The sequence below is a fragment of the Scardinius erythrophthalmus genome (genome assembly GCF_964197995.2).
Source record: "Scardinius erythrophthalmus genome assembly, chromosome: 7".
NCBI lineage: Eukaryota > Metazoa > Chordata > Actinopteri > Cypriniformes > Leuciscidae > Scardinius > Scardinius erythrophthalmus.
The window spans coordinates 23,437,126-23,443,831 of NC_138227.1; positions in this window are offsets into that span (position 1 = coordinate 23,437,126).

A 6,706-nucleotide genomic window follows, 5' to 3' on the forward strand; every position below is an offset into this window, starting at 1 on the left:
TGGGTAGAGGTGGTTGGAATACATTGTTATTCAGTACAACACATCTGCTGTAATGTCAACATGCACCAGATTGTCGATCTTCTATCGAATTTCATCTAAAATAAAATTAATCCAGCATTAAAAGTAGCTACTATTAAATGCATAAAATATTTGGTCCTGTCTAAGAGATCTCAACCTTCTTGACTATTTCCAAGAATTAAAATAAAGTCATAATTTTTATATAATGTGAATTGTATGCATCCTGTTGTTGTAATAGCTCTAACCAGTGTTGGGGGTAATGCATTACAATATAAGATTACTTTTTTGATGCAACTAGTAAAGTAAGAATAGTACTTAACTAACTAGTTATTTTAGTTAGTTATTAAACTAGTTAGTAGTTCATTAGTTAAACTTAGTTATTTTAAGTACTTAAAATTAGTAAGTAATTTATAAAAATACACATTAATATTTGAGTTATAAAATAATTTATTTTCAGTTTAATTGCTTAGACATTTTTAAAACTACTGAATTTAAATTCTCTCTCATCTTCACAAAGTACTCACTTTCAACAGTAGTCACTTCAAACGGAGAAAAAAATGCGCAACACATTATGTTCAACTTTCAATAAAAATAGTTGTACAGTAGGGAGTCAATATAACCCGTAATATTAAGAGATATTTTATATGGCATACATAGCTCTAGGGTCCAGGAAATATTCTATGTGGTCAGAATATAATATTATTCTAAATGTGTTTTTAAAATAAAATTAAGATGTTTGTTATATAGGCTAGGCCTATATTGTTAATTACATTATTGCAGACACACACACACACAAAACACCTGCAAGGCCTGGAAAAGAGCGAACCTTAAGCCAGGTGACAAAAAGTATTGCGAAAGTACTATAACATTATTTTCCATAAAAAGAAAATATGTAACAACACTGGCTGTAGCGCACAAATTGAATGGCTTTTGTGGATGCTTTATGGTGTTTGGTTCTATTTCACTGTTCCAGACCGCCATAGACGGTGGAAGGAGTCACGTCTCATGCATCACATCGAAAATTTCATATCAATTCAGTCACAGCTGACTTACAACAATGTCAGAAGCTATATCAGCTTCCGAATACATCACGGTCGGCCTCTTTGTCTTTCTCGCGGAGAAATCTCGTTCGAGTGTGCACAGCTTTTGGGTTGGCATTTGCTCCCCGCTGTAGCACACCTATGGAGAAAACAAAGAAGTGCAATTTTGCGTTGGAGTTTATTGGATTCATCATTGGATTACATCGCAGTCATCTTTGGATATTGGATTGGATTGTTTCAGACCCATTGGTTATCCAGGATCTTCACAAACATGGTGTTCTGGCCACTGTTGTTGATGCGAGTGTTGTGAGAACTTATTGGTTAACCAGAATTCTTGTTTTCACCGCGTGTAGCCTACATATAGTGGGTAGTCAACCAGAATGCCTATCACCGCCGCGCTAGCTGCCGCGACAAAAATAAACCAGTCGCATATCAAAGTCATTCACGAAATGACCACCAGGTGGCGCAAATGGACATGCATTTCCGCAAGCGCTGTGATTGGTCTGATAGGACTGCTCCCTCGGGTTTCACATGCTTCCTCTGCAAGTGTAATTGCGCGTCAATGTGGACAACGACGCAGAAGTATAAATGAAAACCAACGCGTTGCCTACAGCGCAGAGGCTCCGGCGTAGGTCCGACGCAGAAGTATAAATCAGCCTTAAGGCCGTTGACACACTGGATGCGTGGCGTGAGCGTGGCGTTTCTGTTGCGTGTCAGCTGCGTGGCGGCTGCATCGCGTTTTCCATGTCTTTGCACACCAGAAGCGTGTCTGACGCAGCGCTGCTGCTGCTAGGTGACATATTGGTGATATATTTGACATATGGGGAGAGAGTTGTGGAAGGCCTATACTTCATGTTAAACAAATATAGCAGCAAAGACAACGTCGGCAGTGTTGACGGCAATATAGACTATAGAATATTTCATTCTGCAATTGACAGGTGCAGTATTTGAAAATCGATAATATTTTTTTAAATTGCATTTATATTTGCATTTATGTCAAACCCTAGACACTTTCAAACATCAAAATGACATTTATTAACATGTATTCGTGTCAAAATTTCATATAAACATCTTTTCCTATTCAATTTTGCTTCGAAACGCTTCCAAGACGCTTGCGTGTCGCGTGAAAAATAGGCGTCGGTTCTATTTCTAGCAAGCACGCGTTTTCCGCGCGGCTCGAGCCGCGCCTGAGACGCGCGTGTCACGCACGCAGTGTGCAAGCTCTAACCTGTTAACATGGGAGCCGAAATAAAAACGGACACGCCACGCAGCTGAGACGCTTACGCCACGCATCCAGTGTGTCACCGGCCTAACCCCTCATTTACACTGCAAACGCCTGCGGTGCATTACGGCTGCGATAAGGTTTTATTCCGTCCTCCACGCGGTGCCAACTCACGCCGGTTTCACACCGCAAGCGTCAGCGGCGCGTGAGCAGCGCGTATTTTTTTCGGCGTCCATGTTAATCAATGAGTGCATTCACACCGCACGCAGAAGCGGCGCGGCAGCGCGTAGCAGGAGCAGAGCAGGAACAGCAGTGCGGCGATAGTTTCGGCGCCCAGTCTATTTTTAACGCGCCGCTTACGCTGAATTAAAGTGACACGCATTGATCAAGGCCAAAATACACCGCAGTTTTACCCCAAAAGCGCATTGATGATATCTATTGTGTTTTAAACAGTCACTCAAATGACCAACAGCAATTTAAAAAGAAAACAAATGTCCAAAAACAAACTTGTTGCCCGAACAATAAAAACAAAGACGAATCAAAAGTTATATAAATGAAATGATTAATAAAATAAGCTTCTTGACAAGTCTTTTCTTTTAAATGTATTTGAAAACGAAATAAAGCAATGCCAACTTACCCTGATTATAGAGTACTCTGTCTATACACACGCTGCGGTTCAGCCGCGCGTGACAAACGCTGCCAGTGTAAAAGCAAAACGCGCGTGTCCTGCTCCTGCTCACCATACGCACTGCTCCTGCGCTGCTTGCGCTCTGCTATCGCGTGCAGTGTGAAACCGGCGTAAGTCTCCACAGACGCGCGCACCTCCCAAACGGACAAGACGCTTATAATCGAAGCGCTCGCCGTTGTACTATTCTGTGAAACGACAGGGGGCGACTCAAGTAATTGTCCTCTTAACCATCAAGAATCAACGGTGAGAAGAATAAAGGTCCACACGTGACAATGTTTATTTTAGTACATCACCACCAATACCACACTACAAAAAGAATCGTGTAAAATCCAGTAAACCCTGAGATTATTACTTGTGACATTAGAACAAAATATGTAGATATAAAAACATGTATGTAGGCAATACAACTAAATTAACAATCTCTTTAATATTGTTATGACAGAGACGAGGAAGCAGGCTGCAAGTAAAACTCTTTATTGTAGTAGAATAATAGATGAAGTAGTATGCAAAGTCCAGGGTGATGCAGGCGGTGGCGCAGGGACTTTGATGGTCAGACACGGTGAAGACAGTGATGAGTGTTCTGAAGTGACGATAGTAATCCAGACAAGTAACACATCCACGAGACGAAACCGGAACACAGGAACTCAGGATGGCAACGAAGAACAGGAACAAGAACGGGACCAGAAACACACAGAGACTTCATGCACGATCTGACAGGGGAAATGAGAAAGTGATGAGAATATATACTGTGATGAGATGGGTTGCAGCTGATGATTAGTGACTGCAGCTGGATCGCTGATCAGAGGTAACGAGCCGGACACACCCACTCACGCGCTCACACACACGTAAACAAACAAAGCACGAGACGAGGAGAGACATTGGATCTATGAACCGTGACAGTACCCCCCTCCCTAGGAACACCTCCTGGTGTTCCCAGGCCCCCTTACCTGCCGATTGTAATCATCGATAAGGGAGTGATCCAAAATGTCTCTGGCCGGTACCCAACTTCTCTCCTCAGGACCGTAACCTTCCCAGTCCACCAAATACTGAAATCCGCGTCCCCTCCGCCTAGAGTCCAGTACACGATTGACCGAATAAGTGGGTTCCCCATCTACGAGTCGCGGCGGGGGAGGAACCGGAACTGGCGGGTTAATCGCTGATCGAAACACAGGCTTAATTTTGGAAACATGGAAAACGGGGTGAATTCTCCTGTACGCAGGAGGAAGGTTGAGGCGGACTGCCACCGGACTAATGATCTTGGTGACAGTAAACGGGCCAATAAATTTGGGAGCAAGTTTATTGGATACGGAACGGAGAGGAATGTTCTTGGTAGAAAGCCACACTTTTTGACCAACGACGTAAACGGGAGGCCTAGACCGGTGGCGATCGGCTTTGGCCTTGGTGCGCAACCCCACCCGGAGTAGAGTCTCGCGGGCTCTAGTCCATGTGTGGTGACACCTCTGGACGAAGGCGTGAGCGGAGGGAACCGCGACTTCGGATTCCAGACTAGGAAAGAGTGGTGGCTGGTACCCTACACTACACTCAAACGGAGACAGGCCCGTGGATGACACTGGCAACGTGTTGTGGGCGTACTCCACCATAGAGAGTTGGTGACTCCAAGAGGAAGGATTCTTGGAGACCAAACATCGTAACGTTCTTTCCAAATCCTGGTTGGCTCTCTCAGTTTGGCCATTGCTCTGGGGATGAAACCCAGAAGACAGACTGACAGTCGCGCCCAGTAATCTACAAAATTCTCGCCAAAATTTGGACACAAATTGGGGTCCTCTGTCAGAAACCACGTCTGTCGGGAGGCCATGTAACCGAAAGACGTGGTTAACGACAATCACCGCTGTCTCCTTGGCTGAGGGTAATTTGGGCAAGGGAATGAAATGGGCCGCCTTCGAGAACCGGTCCACCACGGTCAAAACTACCGTGTGACCCTGAGAGGGTGGGAGGGCGGTAACAAAATCTAGTGCGATATGGGACCAGGGTCTCGAAGGAACCGGCAGCGGTAGGAGTAACCCATCCGGGGGTCGATTGGAAGTCTTACCAGTGGCACAAACTGAGCAAGCCAAAACAAAATTGTGAATGTCACGAGCCATGAGAGGCCACCAGAATCGTTGCTTAACTAAACATTTAGTACGACTGACTCCTGGATGACAAGCCACATTGGAAGAATGCCCCCACTGAATAACGCTGGACCGTAGACTCTCAGGCACAAATAAACGATTCGGTGGGCAACCGACCGGGGGCGTTACCCCTTCTAAGGCCTTCATGACCTTCGATTCGACCTCCCATACGAGTGTGGAGATGAATAGGGTCTCTGGTAAAATGCACTCGGGAGTAGACGGGCGTTCGGAACGATCAAAAATACGCGATAAAGAATCGGGTTTGATGTTTTTAGAACCCGGGCGGTACGAGAGAGTAAAGTCAAAACGACCGAAAAAAAGTGCCCACCGAGCCTGCCTGGAGTTCAATCTTTTAGCAGTCCGAATGTATTCCAAATTCTTATGATCGGTCCAGACGATAAAAGGTACCCCCGACCCTTCTAACCAGTGCCGCCACTCCTCCAATGCTAACTTGACTGCCAACAACTCTCTGTTCCCAATGTCATAATTGCGTTCAGCAGGCGATAACCGATGAGACAAAAACGCGCAAGGATGCATCTTGTCGTCTGAGAGAGCACGCTGGGATAACACTGCACCTACCCCCACCTCTGACGCGTCGACCTCCACCACGAACTGACGTGATGGGTCAGGGGTTGTCAGAATGGGGGCTGAAACGAAGCAACCCTTCAGTTTGGCAAACGCAGCCTCGGCTGCTTCTGACCACCTGAACGTCGTTCTGGGGGAGGTCAAGGCGGTCAGAGGTGCGGCTAGTTGGCTGAAGTTGCGAATAAAACGCCGGTAAAAATTAGCGAACCCCAGAAATCTCAGTAGGGCCTTACGAGACTCTGGGCTTGGCCAATCCACCACAGCCTTGATCTTCTCAGGATCCATGCGCATTCCCTCAACTGACACGATGTACCCTAGAAATGGAACAGACTGTGCATGAAAATCGCATTTCTCCGCCTTGACAAAAAGCCCATTCTCTAGCAACCTCTGAAGCACTCGCCGGACGTGCTGCACGTGATCCTGGAGAGAAGAAGAAAAAATCAGTATGTCGTCCAGGTAGACATAAATGAACTGATCTATCATATCTCGCAGCACGTCATTGACGAGTGCCTGGAAGACCGCTGGGCTATTGGAAAGCCCGAAAGGCATAACCAAATATTCAAAGTGCCCTCTGGGGGTGTTAAAAGCGGTCTTCCACTCATCCCCCTCCCTGATGCGGACCAAATGATAAGCGTTCCGTAAATCCAACTTTGTGAAGATGGACGCTCCCTGCAACCTCTCGAAGGCTGAAGACATCAGCGGCAAAGGATAAGTATTCTTTACCGTGATGTTGTTCAACCCCCGGTAGTCAATACAAGGTCGTAAGGATCCGTCCTTCTTCCCCACAAAAAAGAACCCCGCCCCCGCTGGTGAAGAGGAAGGGCGAATGAACCCCGTTGCTAGAGAATCAGAAATATATTTCTCCATAGCCTCCCTCTCAGGTGTCGAGAGTGAATATAACTTGCCTTTAGGCGGAGCCGTACCTGGTAATAAGTCTATGGCACAGTCATAGGGACGATGCGGAGGAAGAGAAGCAGCCCGAGACTTACTGAACACTTCCTTCAGGTCCAGGTACTCCGCGGGC